The sequence below is a fragment of the Elephas maximus genome, chromosome 16, assembly GCF_024166365.1.
Source record: "Elephas maximus indicus isolate mEleMax1 chromosome 16, mEleMax1 primary haplotype, whole genome shotgun sequence".
NCBI classification, from domain to species: domain Eukaryota; kingdom Metazoa; phylum Chordata; class Mammalia; order Proboscidea; family Elephantidae; genus Elephas; species Elephas maximus.
In genome coordinates, this window is record NC_064834.1 from 87,987,735 (window position 1) to 88,004,661 (window position 16,927).

Genomic DNA, 16,927 nt, shown 5'->3' on the forward strand with positions numbered 1-16,927 from the left:
CCGGAGACTACTAATTCCGCTCATAACATTGTATGCAAATACCCGGCTGAGTGCCACGGGCAGAAAACATTGACACATACCTGCCAGAGGCCTATCCTGGGTCTGAAGAGTCCACCCTGGTCTCCAGCGACTCATCATCTCAGCACACACTTTGCCTGCACACATGGAATCCGCCTCTCTCCACGAATGCCTTCTCCGGCTAGGAAACACACGATGTCACTCAGCCAAAGGAGAGCACAGGCAAAGTCAACCGAAGCCCCCATCTTCAAGAGTTTGCCCTCTGCTGGGCCACAGCCTCCGCTGGCACAGTGCATGTGTGGCACTTCTCCGAGGATAAGGCCGAAATCCGGGCATCCAGGGCCCCAGCAGTCCAGGGTCTGCGCGTGGCGGCATATGGATCACCTCTTTGCCACGTACAGGAGGGAGGCCTGGGCCCTAGACTGGCTCTGCTAGAGCTCCACGACCTCAGCTATTTTCCCCCACCTTTGGTCCGTGCCCTCGTGACTGTGTGATCCCTAGTGACACTTCTTCTCCGACCACTCTGAATCCGCCACCTGCGGATACTTGAGCATGAAGATGAACATCTGTCACTGCCTGCAGTGTCACAGGTCACTAGGTGTCTAGGCTCAGGCTGACGATGGCTGTCTTCTGCCCAGGCAAGGAGCCTAATCCTTCAAAGGCAATGAGGACATGCGGTCATTGGCCGACATTCTTTCTTTCATCCACACAGCGGTCTAGATGAGGGGAAAGAGGCCAGGTAGGCCAGCTGAAGGCTGAGTGCGGGGCCTAAGGCTTCTTTCCCAATCACCATGGAGACGGCCACCGGAAGGCTGGCCGGAACTTCTCACGGGGACGGGTCACAAACACTGAGCCAATAGGAGAGGTCCAGCCTAACCGGCCAGTTCCGCAGAGCCCTCCATTTCACCCACGGACACACAACGGCCCCTTCTGTTTTGGGCCACAAATTCGAGGCCACCCGGGGAATCACTTCACACTAGGCAGCCCCTCATGTGGACACGTTCGACACACTCGGCCAGCAGGCAGCTACCTCTTTTCCACTTACGCTACCATATCAGTAGGCAAGGCGCCCTTCCTCAGCATCTATGGCCCCTCTCTGGATGTGTTCATTCAGAGAAATCTCTTCCTTCTACCCCTGAGACACATCACAAGTATGAGGGGCCTGAGAGAGAGCCTAGACGTGAAGCGGGGGAGGCTTCTGGCTGTACTGCTTCCCCGTGGGGAGAGAATAGCAGGTAGTCTCTCTGGAAGGTCTTAGCTTCTGTTGCTTGACATGGGCGATACAGTAGGGGCGGACCCTGGCCAGGTGGAGCTTGTGGGCAGACGCAACCTCTCCGGCGACGAATAATTCCGCTGCTGCTTTCTATGCTGAAGACCTCCCCCCGCCGGGTGGGATGGGTAGAGAACATTGACCCACACCGGCCAGGGGCCTTTCCTGGGACTGAAGATCCCAACATGGTCTCAACGTCGTCACCCTCTCAGCACACACCTTTCCTGCACACATAATGCTGCCTTTCTCCGTCAGGGCCTTATCCTACCAGGAAAAAAAGCAAGCCGCTCAAAAAGGCCGATGCCAGGGAAATCGAGGAAACACCGCCATTTTCCAAATGTTTGCTGTCTACATGTCCCCGCCTCCGGGGCAAGGCCGCGTATGCGGCCAGGCTCCGAAGGCAAGGCCGATATCTTGGCAGTCAGGGCCCCAGCAGTCCAATGGTTTATGGACGTGGGGACACGGATGACCTGTTTGCCGCATACAGGAGGGATCCTTGGGCCCTTCACTGCCTCGCCATTCAGCTCCACGACGTCCACTACTGGCCCTGGCCTTTGCTTTGGCTGGTGCCCCAATGAACGTGTGCTCCGCAGCCATCTTTCTCCACCCATCACTATCATTCTGCCACCAGGGGATATGTGAGTGTGGGAGTCACCATTTGTCACTGGCAGCAGTGTCACAAATCACCAGACTTCCAGGTACCAGCTGACCTAGGCTGCCTTCTGCCCCAGGCAAGATCCCGATTCCTATATCCCAGATGCTGACTGACACCTGGGCACTGGGGAACATTCATTTTGATCAACACAGAGGTCTGAGTGAGGGTCAGCGGGCCCGGTAGCTGAAGTCAAGGCCAGGTGGGCGGGGCTGAGGCTTCTCGGCCATCACCATGGAGACAGTCCCCCCACCGGAAGAGCGGGCGGGCCTTATGATGGGCCTGGTGACAAGACTCAGCCAATGGCAGAGATCTGGCCCGCCAGGCAGATGACACAGGGCCCTCCACTGTGACCCATGACACCTAGTGGCCACAGGATTTGAGCACACCCTGGGAAAGCCTACGCAGGCACAAGGGAGCCCCTGGTGCGGACTGCTTCAGGCCATTGGCAGAGCAGGCCAGGTACCTCTTTCCCACTTTCCTGAGGATAGCAGTACGCAAGGCATCCCCACTCAGCATCTCTTGCCTCTCTCTGGATGTGTTCCTTCTCTGAAATCTCTTCCTTCTCCCCCTTGTCACTTGACACCTTGGAGTGCCTGACAGAGGGCCTAGAGATCAAAGAGCAAAGGGGGAAGGCCTCTGGCTCTCCTGCTTGCCCATGGGTAGAGAAGATCTGCTAGTCTATCTGGAAGGTCTAGAGAGTAGCCATTGACTGGGGACCTGCATCACGGGCTGATCCTGGCCAGGTCAAGCTTGCTGACGTGTGGCAGCCTCTCCGGAGACTACTAATTCCGCTCATAACATTGTATGCAAATACCCGGCTGAGTGCCACGGGCAGAAAACATTGACACATACCTGCCAGAGGCCTATCCTGGGTCTGAAGAGTCCACCCTGGTCTCCAGCGACTCATCATCTCAGCACACACTTTGCCTGCACACATGGAATCCGCCTCTCTCCACGAATGCCTTCTCCGGCTAGGAAACACACGATGTCACTCAGCCAAAGGAGAGCACAGGCAAAGTCAACCGAAGCCCCCATCTTCAAGAGTTTGCCCTCTGCTGGGCCACAGCCTCCGCTGGCACAGTGCATGTGTGGCACTTCTCCGAGGATAAGGCCGAAATCCGGGCATCCAGGGCCCCAGCAGTCCAGGGTCTGCGCGTGGCGGCATATGGATCACCTCTTTGCCACGTACAGGAGGGAGGCCTGGGCCCTAGACTGGCTCTGCTAGAGCTCCACGACCTCAGCTATTTTCCCCCACCTTTGGTCCGTGCCCTCGTGACTGTGTGATCCCTAGTGACACTTCTTCTCCGACCACTCTGAATCCGCCACCTGCGGATACTTGAGCATGAAGATGAACATCTGTCACTGCCTGCAGTGTCACAGGTCACTAGGTGTCTAGGCTCAGGCTGACGATGGCTGTCTTCTGCCCAGGCAAGGAGCCTAATCCTTCAAAGGCAATGAGGACATGCGGTCATTGGCCGACATTCTTTCTTTCATCCACACAGCGGTCTAGATGAGGGGAAAGAGGCCAGGTAGGCCAGCTGAAGGCTGAGTGCGGGGCCTAAGGCTTCTTTCCCAATCACCATGGAGACGGCCACCGGAAGGCTGGCCGGAACTTCTCACGGGGACGGGTCACAAACACTGAGCCAATAGGAGAGGTCCAGCCTAACCGGCCAGTTCCGCAGAGCCCTCCATTTCACCCACGGACACACAACGGCCCCTTCTGTTTTGGGCCACAAATTCGAGGCCACCCGGGGAATCACTTCACACTAGGCAGCCCCTCATGTGGACACGTTCGACACACTCGGCCAGCAGGCAGCTACCTCTTTTCCACTTACGCTACCATATCAGTAGGCAAGGCGCCCTTCCTCAGCATCTATGGCCCCTCTCTGGATGTGTTCATTCAGAGAAATCTCTTCCTTCTACCCCTGAGACACATCACAAGTATGAGGGGCCTGAGAGAGAGCCTAGACGTGAAGCGGGGGAGGCTTCTGGCTGTACTGCTTCCCCGTGGGGAGAGAATAGCAGGTAGTCTCTCTGGAAGGTCTTAGCTTCTGTTGCTTGACATGGGCGATACAGTAGGGGCGGACCCTGGCCAGGTGGAGCTTGTGGGCAGACGCAACCTCTCCGGCGACGAATAATTCCGCTGCTGCTTTCTATGCTGAAGACCTCCCCCCGCCGGGTGGGATGGGTAGAGAACATTGACCCACACCGGCCAGGGGCCTTTCCTGGGACTGAAGATCCCAACATGGTCTCAACGTCGTCACCCTCTCAGCACACACCTTTCCTGCACACATAATGCTGCCTTTCTCCGTCAGGGCCTTATCCTACCAGGAAAAAAAGCAAGCCGCTCAAAAAGGCCGATGCCAGGGAAATCGAGGAAACACCGCCATTTTCCAAATGTTTGCTGTCTACATGTCCCCGCCTCCGGGGCAAGGCCGCGTATGCGGCCAGGCTCCGAAGGCAAGGCCGACATCTTGGCAGTCAGGGCCCCAGCAGTCCAATGGTTTATGGACGTGGGGACACGGATGACCTGTTTGCCGCATACAGGAGGGATCCTTGGGCCCTTCACTGCCTCGCCATTCAGCTCCACGACGTCCACTACTGGCCCTGGCCTTTGCTTTGGCTGGTGCCCCAATGAACGTGTGCTCCGCAGCCATCTTTCTCCACCCATCACTATCATTCTGCCACCAGGGGATATGTGAGTGTGGGAGTCACCATTTGTCACTGGCCGCAGTGTCACAAATCACCAGACTTCCAGGTACCAGCTGACCTAGGCTGCCTTCTGCCCCAGGCAAGATCCCGATTCCTATATCCCAGATGCTGACTGACACCTGGGCACTGGGGAACATTCATTTTGATCAACACAGAGGTCTGAGTGAGGGTCAGCGGGCCCGGTAGCTGAAGTCAAGGCCAGGTGGGCGGGGCTGAGGCTTCTCGGCCATCACCATGGAGACAGCCCCCCCACCGGAAGAGTGGGCGGGCCTTATGATGGGCCTGGTGACAAGACTCAGCCAATGGCAGAGATCTGGCCCGCCAGGCAGATGACACAGGGCCCTCCACTGTGACCCATGACACCTAGTGGCCACAGGATTTGAGCACACCCTGGGAAAGCCTACGCAGGCACAAGGGAGCCCCTGGTGCGGACTGCTTCAGGCCATTGGCAGAGCAGGCCAGGTACCTCTTTCCCACTTTCCTGAGGATAGCAGTACGCAAGGCATCCCCACTCAGCATCTCTTGCCTCTCTCTGGATGTGTTCCTTCTCTGAAATCTCTTCCTTCTCCCCCTTGTCACTTGACACCTTGGAGTGCCTGACAGAGGGCCTAGAGATGAAAGAGCAAAGGGGGAAGGCCTCTGGCTCTCCTGCTTGCCCATGGGTAGAGAAGATCTGCTAGTCTATCTGGAAGGTCTAGAGAGTAGCCATTGACTGGGGACCTGCATCACGGGCTGATCCTGGCCAGGTCAAGCTTGCTGACGTGTGGCAGCCTCTCCGGAGACTACTAATTCCGCTCATAACATTCTATGCAAATACCCGGCTGAGTGCCACGGGCAGAAAACATTGACACATACCTGCCAGAGGCCTATCCTGGGTCTGAAGAGTCCACCCTGGTCTCCAGCGACTCATCATCTCAGCACACACTTTGCCTGCACACATGGAATCCGCCTCTCTCCACGAATGCCTTCTCCGGCTAGGAAACACACGATGTCACTCAGCCAAAGGAGAGCACAGGCAAAGTCAACCGAAGCCCCCATCTTCAAGAGTTTGCCCTCTGCTGGGCCACAGCCTCCGCTGGCACAGTGCATGTGTGGCACTTCTCCGAGGATAAGGCCGAAATCCGGGCATCCAGGGCCCCAGCAGTCCAGGGTCTGCGCGTGGCGGCATATGGATCACCTCTTTGCCACGTACAGGAGGGAGGCCTGGGCCCTAGACTGGCTCTGCTAGAGCTCCACGACCTCAGCTATTTTCCCCCACCTTTGGTCCGTGCCCTCGTGACTGTGTGATCCCTAGTGACACTTCTTCTCCGACCACTCTGAATCCGCCACCTGCGGATACTTGAGCATGAAGATGAACATCTGTCACTGCCTGCAGTGTCACAGGTCACTAGGTGTCTAGGCTCAGGCTGACGATGGCTGTCTTCTGCCCAGGCAAGGAGCCTAATCCTTCAAAGGCAATGAGGACATGCGGTCATTGGCCGACATTCTTTCTTTCATCCACACAGCGGTCTAGATGAGGGGAAAGAGGCCAGGTAGGCCAGCTGAAGGCTGAGTGCGGGGCCTAAGGCTTCTTTCCCAATCACCATGGAGACGGCCACCGGAAGGCTGGCCGGAACTTCTCATGGGGACGGGTCACAAACACTGAGCCAATAGGAGAGGTCCAGCCTAACCGGCCAGTTCCGCAGAGCCCTCCATTTCACCCACGGACACACAACGGCCCCTTCTGTTTTGGGCCACAAATTCGAGGCCACCCGGGGAATCACTTCACACTAGGCAGCCCCTCATGTGGACACGTTCGACACACTCGGCCAGCAGGCAGCTACCTCTTTTCCACTTACGCTACCATATCAGTAGGCAAGGCGCCCTTCCTCAGCATCTATGGCCCCTCTCTGGATGTGTTCATTCAGAGAAATCTCTTCCTTCTACCCCTGAGACACATCACAAGTATGAGGGGCCTGAGAGAGAGCCTAGACGTGAAGCGGGGGAGGCTTCTGGCTGTACTGCTTCCCCGTGGGGAGAGAATAGCAGGTAGTCTCTCTGGAAGGTCTTAGCTTCTGTTGCTTGACATGGGCGATACAGTAGGGGCGGACCCTGGCCAGGTGGAGCTTGTGGGCAGACGCAACCTCTCCGGCGACGAATAATTCCGCTGCTGCTTTCTATGCTGAAGACCTCCCCCCGCCGGGTGGGATGGGTAGAGAACATTGACCCACACCGGCCAGGGGCCTTTCCTGGGACTGAAGATCCCAACATGGTCTCAACGTCGTCACCCTCTCAGCACACACCTTTCCTGCACACATAATGCTGCCTTTCTCCGTCAGGGCCTTATCCTACCAGGAAAAAAAGCAAGCCGCTCAAAAAGGCCGATGCCAGGGAAATCGAGGAAACACCGCCATTTTCCAAATGTTTGCTGTCTACATGTCCCCGCCTCCGGGGCAAGGCCGCGTATGCGGCCAGGCTCCGAAGGCAAGGCCGACATCTTGGCAGTCAGGGCCCCAGCAGTCCAATGGTTTATGGACGTGGGGACACGGATGACCTGTTTGCCGCATACAGGAGGGATCCTTGGGCCCTTCACTGCCTCGCCATTCAGCTCCACGACGTCCACTACTGGCCCTGGCCTTTGCTTTGGCTGGTGCCCCAATGAACGTGTGCTCCGCAGCCATCTTTCTCCACCCATCACTATCATTCTGCCACCAGGGGATATGTGAGTGTGGGAGTCACCATTTGTCACTGGCCGCAGTGTCACAAATCACCAGACTTCCAGGTACCAGCTGACCTAGGCTGCCTTCTGCCCCAGGCAAGATCCCGATTCCTATATCCCAGATGCTGACTGACACCTGGGCACTGGGGAACATTCATTTTGATCAACACAGAGGTCTGAGTGAGGGTCAGCGGGCCCGGTAGCTGAAGTCAAGGCCAGGTGGGCGGGGCTGAGGCTTCTCGGCCATCACCATGGAGACAGTAGTCCCCCCACCGGAAGAGTGGGCGGGCCTTATGATGGGCCTGGTGACAAGACTCAGCCAATGGCAGAGATCTGGCCCGCCAGGCAGATGACACAGGGCCCTCCACTGTGACCCATGACACCTAGTGGCCACAGGATTTGAGCACACCCTGGGAAAGCCTACGCAGGCACAAGGGAGCCCCTGGTGCGGACTGCTTCAGGCCATTGGCAGAGCAGGCCAGGTACCTCTTTCCCACTTTCCTGAGGATAGCAGTACGCAAGGCATCCCCACTCAGCATCTCTTGCCTCTCTCTGGATGTGTTCCTTCTCTGAAATCTCTTCCTTCTCCCCCTTGTCACTTGACACCTTGGAGTGCCTGACAGAGGGCCTAGAGATCAAAGAGCAAAGGGGGAAGGCCTCTGGCTCTCCTGCTTGCCCATGGGTAGAGAAGATCTGCTAGTCTATCTGGAAGGTCTAGAGAGTAGCCATTGACTGGGGACCTGCATCACGGGCTGATCCTGGCCAGGTGAAGCTTGCTGACGTGTGGCAGCCTCTCCGGAGACTACTCATTCCGCTCATAACATTCTATGCAAATACCCGGCTGAGTGCCACGGGCAGAAAACATTGACACATACCTGCCAGAGGCCTATCCTGGGTCTGAAGAGTCCACCCTGGTCTCCAGCGACTCATCATCTCAGCACACACTTTGCCTGCACACATGGAATCCGCCTCTCTCCACGAATGCCTTCTCCGGCTAGGAAACACACGATGTCACTCAGCCAAAGGAGAGCACAGGCAAAGTCAACCGAAGCCCCCATCTTCAAGAGTTTGCCCTCTGCTGGGCCACAGCCTCCGCTGGCACAGTGCATGTGTGGCACTTCTCCGAGGATAAGGCCGAAATCCGGGCATCCAGGGCCCCAGCAGTCCAGGGTCTGCGCGTGGCGGCATATGGATCACCTCTTTGCCACGTACAGGAGGGAGGCCTGGGCCCTAGACTGGCTCTGCTAGAGCTCCACGACCTCAGCTATTTTCCCCCACCTTTGGTCCGTGCCCTCGTGACTGTGTGATCCCTAGTGACACTTCTTCTCCGACCACTCTGAATCCGCCACCTGCGGATACTTGAGCATGAAGATGAACATCTGTCACTGCCTGCAGTGTCACAGGTCACTAGGTGTCTAGGCTCAGGCTGACGATGGCTGTCTTCTGCCCAGGCAAGGAGCCTAATCCTTCAAAGGCAATGAGGACATGCGGTCATTGGCCGACATTCTTTCTTTCATCCACACAGCGGTCTAGATGAGGGGAAAGAGGCCAGGTAGGCCAGCTGAAGGCTGAGTGCGGGGCCTAAGGCTTCTTTCCCAATCACCATGGAGACGGCCACCGGAAGGCTGGCCGGAACTTCTCACGGGGACGGGTCACAAACACTGAGCCAATAGGAGAGGTCCAGCCTAACCGGCCAGTTCCGCAGAGCCCTCCATTTCACCCACGGACACACAACGGCCCCTTCTGTTTTGGGCCACAAATTCGAGGCCACCCGGGGAATCACTTCACACTAGGCAGCCCCTCATGTGGACACGTTCGACACACTCGGCCAGCAGGCAGCTACCTCTTTTCCACTTACGCTACCATATCAGTAGGCAAGGCGCCCTTCCTCAGCATCTATGGCCCCTCTCTGGATGTGTTCATTCAGAGAAATCTCTTCCTTCTACCCCTGAGACACATCACAAGTATGAGGGGCCTGAGAGAGAGCCTAGACGTGAAGCGGGGGAGGCTTCTGGCTGTACTGCTTCCCCGTGGGGAGAGAATAGCAGGTAGTCTCTCTGGAAGGTCTTAGCTTCTGTTGCTTGACATGGGCGATACAGTAGGGGCGGACCCTGGCCAGGTGGAGCTTGTGGGCAGACGCAACCTCTCCGGCGACGAATAATTCCGCTGCTGCTTTCTATGCTGAAGACCTCCCCCCGCCGGGTGGGATGGGTAGAGAACATTGACCCACACCTGCCAGGGGCCTTTCCTGGGACTGAAGATCCCAACATGGTCTCAACGTCGTCACCCTCTCAGCACACACCTTTCCTGCACACATAATGCTGCCTTTCTCCGTCAGGGCCTTATCCTACCAGGAAAAAAAGCAAGCCGCTCAAAAAGGCCGATGCCAGGGAAATCGAGGAAACACCGCCATTTTCCAAATGTTTGCTGTCTACATGTCCCCGCCTCCGGGGCAAGGCCGCGTATGCGGCCAGGCTCCGAAGGCAAGGCCGACATCTTGGCAGTCAGGGCCCCAGCAGTCCAATGGTTTATGGACGTGGGGACACGGATGACCTGTTTGCCGCATACAGGAGGGATCCTTGGGCCCTTCACTGCCTCGCCATTCAGCTCCACGACGTCCACTACTGGCCCTGGCCTTTGCTTTGGCTGGTGCCCCAATGAACGTGTGCTCCGCAGCCATCTTTCTCCACCCATCACTATCATTCTGCCACCAGGGGATATGTGAGTGTGGGAGTCACCATTTGTCACTGGCAGCAGTGTCACAAATCACCAGACTTCCAGGTACCAGCTGACCTAGGCTGCCTTCTGCCCCAGGCAAGATCCCGATTCCTATATCCCAGATGCTGACTGACACCTGGGCACTGGGGAACATTCATTTTGATCAACACAGAGGTCTGAGTGAGGGTCAGCGGGCCCGGTAGCTGAAGTCAAGGCCAGGTGGGCGGGGCTGAGGCTTCTCGGCCATCACCATGGAGACAGTAGTCCCCCCACCGGAAGAGTGGGCGGGCCTTATGATGGGCCTGGTGACAAGACTCAGCCAATGGCAGAGATCTGGCCCGCCAGGCAGATGACACAGGGCCCTCCACTGTGACCCATGACACCTAGTGGCCACAGGATTTGAGCACACCCTGGGAAAGCCTACGCAGGCACAAGGGAGCCCCTGGTGCGGACTGCTTCAGGCCATTGGCAGAGCAGGCCAGGTACCTCTTTCCCACTTTCCTGAGGATAGCAGTACGCAAGGCATCCCCACTCAGCATCTCTTGCCTCTCTCTGGATGTGTTCCTTCTCTGAAATCTCTTCCTTCTCCCCCTTGTCACTTGACACCTTGGAGTGCCTGACAGAGGGCCTAGAGATGAAAGAGCAAAGGGGGAAGGCCTCTGGCTCTCCTGCTTGCCCATGGGTAGAGAAGATCTGCTAGTCTATCTGGAAGGTCTAGAGAGTAGCCATTGACTGGGGACCTGCATCACGGGCTGATCCTGGCCAGGTCAAGCTTGCTGACGTGTGGCAGCCTCTCCGGAGACTACTAATTCCGCTCATAACATTCTATGCAAATACCCGGCTGAGTGCCACGGGCAGAAAACATTGACACATACCTGCCAGAGGCCTATCCTGGGTCTGAAGAGTCCACCCTGGTCTCCAGCGACTCATCATCTCAGCACACACTTTGCCTGCACACATGGAATCCGCCTCTCTCCACGAATGCCTTCTCCGGCTAGGAAACACACGATGTCACTCAGCCAAAGGAGAGCACAGGCAAAGTCAACCGAAGCCCCCATCTTCAAGAGTTTGCCCTCTGCTGGGCCACAGCCTCCGCTGGCACAGTGCATGTGTGGCACTTCTCCGAGGATAAGGCCGAAATCCGGGCATCCAGGGCCCCAGCAGTCCAGGGTCTGCGCGTGGCGGCATATGGATCACCTCTTTGCCACGTACAGGAGGGAGGCCTGGGCCCTAGACTGGCTCTGCTAGAGCTCCACGACCTCAGCTATTTTCCCCCACCTTTGGTCCGTGCCCTCGTGACTGTGTGATCCCTAGTGACACTTCTTCTCCGACCACTCTGAATCCGCCACCTGCGGATACTTGAGCATGAAGATGAACATCTGTCACTGCCTGCAGTGTCACAGGTCACTAGGTGTCTAGGCTCAGGCTGACGATGGCTGTCTTCTGCCCAGGCAAGGAGCCTAATCCTTCAAAGGCAATGAGGACATGCGGTCATTGGCCGACATTCTTTCTTTCATCCACACAGCGGTCTAGATGAGGGGAAAGAGGCCAGGTAGGCCAGCTGAAGGCTGAGTGCGGGGCCTAAGGCTTCTTTCCCAATCACCATGGAGACGGCCACCGGAAGGCTGGCCGGAACTTCTCACGGGGACGGGTCACAAACACTGAGCCAATAGGAGAGGTCCAGCCTAACCGGCCAGTTCCGCAGAGCCCTCCATTTCACCCACGGACACACAACGGCCCCTTCTGTTTTGGGCCACAAATTCGAGGCCACCCGGGGAATCACTTCACACTAGGCAGCCCCTCATGTGGACACGTTCGACACACTCGGCCAGCAGGCAGCTACCTCTTTTCCACTTACGCTACCATATCAGTAGGCAAGGCGCCCTTCCTCAGCATCTATGGCCCCTCTCTGGATGTGTTCATTCAGAGAAATCTCTTCCTTCTACCCCTGAGACACATCACAAGTATGAGGGGCCTGAGAGAGAGCCTAGACGTGAAGCGGGGGAGGCTTCTGGCTGTACTGCTTCCCCGTGGGGAGAGAATAGCAGGTAGTCTCTCTGGAAGGTCTTAGCTTCTGTTGCTTGACATGGGCGATACAGTAGGGGCGGACCCTGGCCAGGTGGAGCTTGTGGGCAGACGCAACCTCTCCGGCGACGAATAATTCCGCTGCTGCTTTCTATGCTGAAGACCTCCCCCCGCCGGGTGGGATGGGTAGAGAACATTGACCCACACCTGCCAGGGGCCTTTCCTGGGACTGAAGATCCCAACATGGTCTCAACGTCGTCACCCTCTCAGCACACACCTTTCCTGCACACATAATGCTGCCTTTCTCCGTCAGGGCCTTATCCTACCAGGAAAAAAAGCAAGCCGCTCAAAAAGGCCGATGCCAGGGAAATCGAGGAAACACCGCCATTTTCCAAATCTTTGCTGTCTACATGTCCCCGCCTCCGGGGCAAGGCCGCGTATGCGGCCAGGCTCCGAAGGCAAGGCCGATATCTTGGCAGTCAGGGCCCCAGCAGTCCAATGGTTTATGGACGTGGGGACACGGATGACCTGTTTGCCGCATACAGGAGGGATCCTTGGGCCCTTCACTGCCTCGCCATTCAGCTCCACGACGTCCACTACTGGCCCTGGCCTTTGCTTTGGCTGGTGCCCCAATGAACGTGTGCTCCGCAGCCATCTTTCTCCACCCATCACTATCATTCTGCCACCAGGGGATATGTGAGTGTGGGAGTCACCATTTGTCACTGGCCGCAGTGTCACAAATCACCAGACTTCCAGGTACCAGCTGACCTAGGCTGCCTTCTGCCCCAGGCAAGATCCCGATTCCTATATCCCAGATGCTGACTGACACCTGGGCACTGGGGAACATTCATTTTGATCAACACAGAGGTCTGAGTGAGGGTCAGCGGGCCCGGTAGCTGAAGTCAAGGCCAGGTGGGCGGGGCTGAGGCTTCTCGGCCATCACCATGGAGACAGTAGTCCCCCCACCGGAAGAGCGGGCGGGCCTTATGATGGGCCTGGTGACAAGACTCAGCCAATGGCAGAGATCTGGCCCGCCAGGCAGATGACACAGGGCCCTCCACTGTGACCCATGACACCTAGTGGCCACAGGATTTGAGCACACCCTGGGAAAGCCTACGCAGGCACAAGGGAGCCCCTGGTGCGGACTGCTTCAGGCCATTGGCAGAGCAGGCCAGGTACCTCTTTCCCACTTTCCTGAGGATAGCAGTACGCAAGGCATCCCCACTCAGCATCTCTTGCCTCTCTCTGGATGTGTTCCTTCTCTGAAATCTCTTCCTTCTCCCCCTTGTCACTTGACACCTTGGAGTGCCTGACAGAGGGCCTAGAGATGAAAGAGCAAAGGGGGAAGGCCTCTGGCTCTCCTGCTTGCCCATGGGTAGAGAAGATCTGCTAGTCTATCTGGAAGGTCTAGAGAGTAGCCATTGACTGGGGACCTGCATCACGGGCTGATCCTGGCCAGGTCAAGCTTGCTGACGTGTGGCAGCCTCTCCGGAGACTACTAATTCCGCTCATAACATTCTATGCAAATACCCGGCTGAGTGCCACGGGCAGAAAACATTGACACATACCTGCCAGAGGCCTATCCTGGGTCTGAAGAGTCCACCCTGGTCTCCAGCGACTCATCATCTCAGCACACACTTTGCCTGCACACATGGAATCCGCCTCTCTCCACGAATGCCTTCTCCGGCTAGGAAACACACGATGTCACTCAGCCAAAGGAGAGCACAGGCAAAGTCAACCGAAGCCCCCATCTTCAAGAGTTTGCCCTCTGCTGGGCCACAGCCTCCGCTGGCACAGTGCATGTGTGGCACTTCTCCGAGGATAAGGCCGAAATCCGGGCATCCAGGGCCCCAGCAGTCCAGGGTCTGCGCGTGGCGGCATATGGATCACCTCTTTGCCACGTACAGGAGGGAGGCCTGGGCCCTAGACTGGCTCTGCTAGAGCTCCACGACCTCAGCTATTTTCCCCCACCTTTGGTCCGTGCCCTCGTGACTGTGTGATCCCTAGTGACACTTCTTCTCCGACCACTCTGAATCCGCCACCTGCGGATACTTGAGCATGAAGATGAACATCTGTCACTGCCTGCAGTGTCACAGGTCACTAGGTGTCTAGGCTCAGGCTGACGATGGCTGTCTTCTGCCCAGGCAAGGAGCCTAATCCTTCAAAGGCAATGAGGACATGCGGTCATTGGCCGACATTCTTTCTTTCATCCACACAGCGGTCTAGATGAGGGGAAAGAGGCCAGGTAGGCCAGCTGAAGGCTGAGTGCGGGGCCTAAGGCTTCTTTCCCAATCACCATGGAGACGGCCACCGGAAGGCTGGCCGGAACTTCTCACGGGGACGGGTCACAAACACTGAGCCAATAGGAGAGGTCCAGCCTAACCGGCCAGTTCCGCAGAGCCCTCCATTTCACCCACGGACACACAACGGCCCCTTCTGTTTTGGGCCACAAATTCGAGGCCACCCGGGGAATCACTTCACACTAGGCAGCCCCTCATGTGGACACGTTCGACACACTCGGCCAGCAGGCAGCTACCTCTTTTCCACTTACGCTACCATATCAGTAGGCAAGGCGCCCTTCCTCAGCATCTATGGCCCCTCTCTGGATGTGTTCATTCAGAGAAATCTCTTCCTTCTACCCCTGAGACACATCACAAGTATGAGGGGCCTGAGAGAGAGCCTAGACGTGAAGCGGGGGAGGCTTCTGGCTGTACTGCTTCCCCGTGGGGAGAGAATAGCAGGTAGTCTCTCTGGAAGGTCTTAGCTTCTGTTGCTTGACATGGGCGATACAGTAGGGGCGGACCCTGGCCAGGTGGAGCTTGTGGGCAGACGCAACCTCTCCGGCGACGAATAATTCCGCTGCTGCTTTCTATGCTGAAGACCTCCCCCCGCCGGGTGGGATGGGTAGAGAACATTGACCCACACCTGCCAGGGGCCTTTCCTGGGACTGAAGATCCCAACATGGTCTCAACGTCGTCACCCTCTCAGCACACACCTTTCCTGCACACATAATGCTGCCTTTCTCCGTCAGGGCCTTATCCTACCAGGAAAAAAAGCAAGCCGCTCAAAAAGGCCGATGCCAGGGAAATCGAGGAAACACCGCCATTTTCCAAATCTTTGCTGTCTACATGTCCCCGCCTCCGGGGCAAGGCCGCGTATGCGGCCAGGCTCCGAAGGCAAGGCCGACATCTTGGCAGTCAGGGCCCCAGCAGTCCAATGGTTTATGGACGTGGGGACACGGATGACCTGTTTGCCGCATACAGGAGGGATCCTTGGGCCCTTCACTGCCTCGCCATTCAGCTCCACGACGTCCACTACTGGCCCTGGCCTTTGCTTTGGCTGGTGCCCCAATGAACGTGTGCTCCGCAGCCATCTTTCTCCACCCATCACTATCATTCTGCCACCAGGGGATATGTGAGTGTGGGAGTCACCATTTGTCACTGGCAGCAGTGTCACAAATCACCAGACTTCCAGGTACCAGCTGACCTAGGCTGCCTTCTGCCCCAGGCAAGATCCCGATTCCTATATCCCAGATGCTGACTGACACCTGGGCACTGGGGAACATTCATTTTGATCAACACAGAGGTCTGAGTGAGGGTCAGCGGGCCCGGTAGCTGAAGTCAAGGCCAGGTGGGCGGGGCTGAGGCTTCTCGGCCATCACCATGGAGACAGTCCCCCCACCGGAAGAGTGGGCGGGCCTTATGATGGGCCTGGTGACAAGACTCAGCCAATGGCAGAGATCTGGCCCGCCAGGCAGATGACACAGGGCCCTCCACTGTGACCCATGACACCTAGTGGCCACAGGATTTGAGCACACCCTGGGAAAGCCTACGCAGGCACAAGGGAGCCCCTGGTGCGGACTGCTTCAGGCCATTGGCAGAGCAGGCCAGGTACCTCTTTCCCACTTTCCTGAGGATAGCAGTACGCAAGGCATCCCCACTCAGCATCTCTTGCCTCTCTCTGGATGTGTTCCTTCTCTGAAATCTCTTCCTTCTCCCCCTTGTCACTTGACACCTTGGAGTGCCTGACAGAGGGCCTAGAGATGAAAGAGCAAAGGGGGAAGGCCTCTGGCTCTCCTGCTTGCCCATGGGTAGAGAAGATCTGCTAGTCTATCTGGAAGGTCTAGAGAGTAGCCATTGACTGGGGACCTGCATCACGGGCTGATCCTGGCCAGGTGAAGCTTGCTGACGTGTGGCAGCCTCTCCGGAGACTACTCATTCCGCTCATAACATTCTATGCAAATACCCGGCTGAGTGCCACGGGCAGAAAACATTGACACATACCTGCCAGAGGCCTATCCTGGGTCTGAAGAGTCCACCCTGGTCTCCAGCGACTCATCATCTCAGCACACACTTTGCCTGCACACATGGAATCCGCCTCTCTCCACGAATGCCTTCTCCGGCTAGGAAACACACGATGTCACTCAGCCAAAGGAGAGCACAGGCAAAGTCAACCGAAGCCCCCATCTTCAAGAGTTTGCCCTCTGCTGGGCCACAGCCTCCGCTGGCACAGTGCATGTGTGGCACTTCTCCGAGGATAAGGCCGAAATCCGGGCATCCAGGGCCCCAGCAGTCCAGGGTCTGCGCGTGGCGGCATATGGATCACCTCTTTGCCACGTACAGGAGGGAGGCCTGGGCCCTAGACTGGCTCTGCTAGAGCTCCACGACCTCAGCTATTTTCCCCCACCTTTGGTCCGTGCCCTCGTGACTGTGTGATCCCTAGTGACACTTCTTCTCCGACCACTCTGAATCCGCCACCTGCGGATACTTGAGCATGAAGATGAACATCTGTCACTGCCTGCAGTGTCACAGGTCACTAGGTGTCTAGGCTC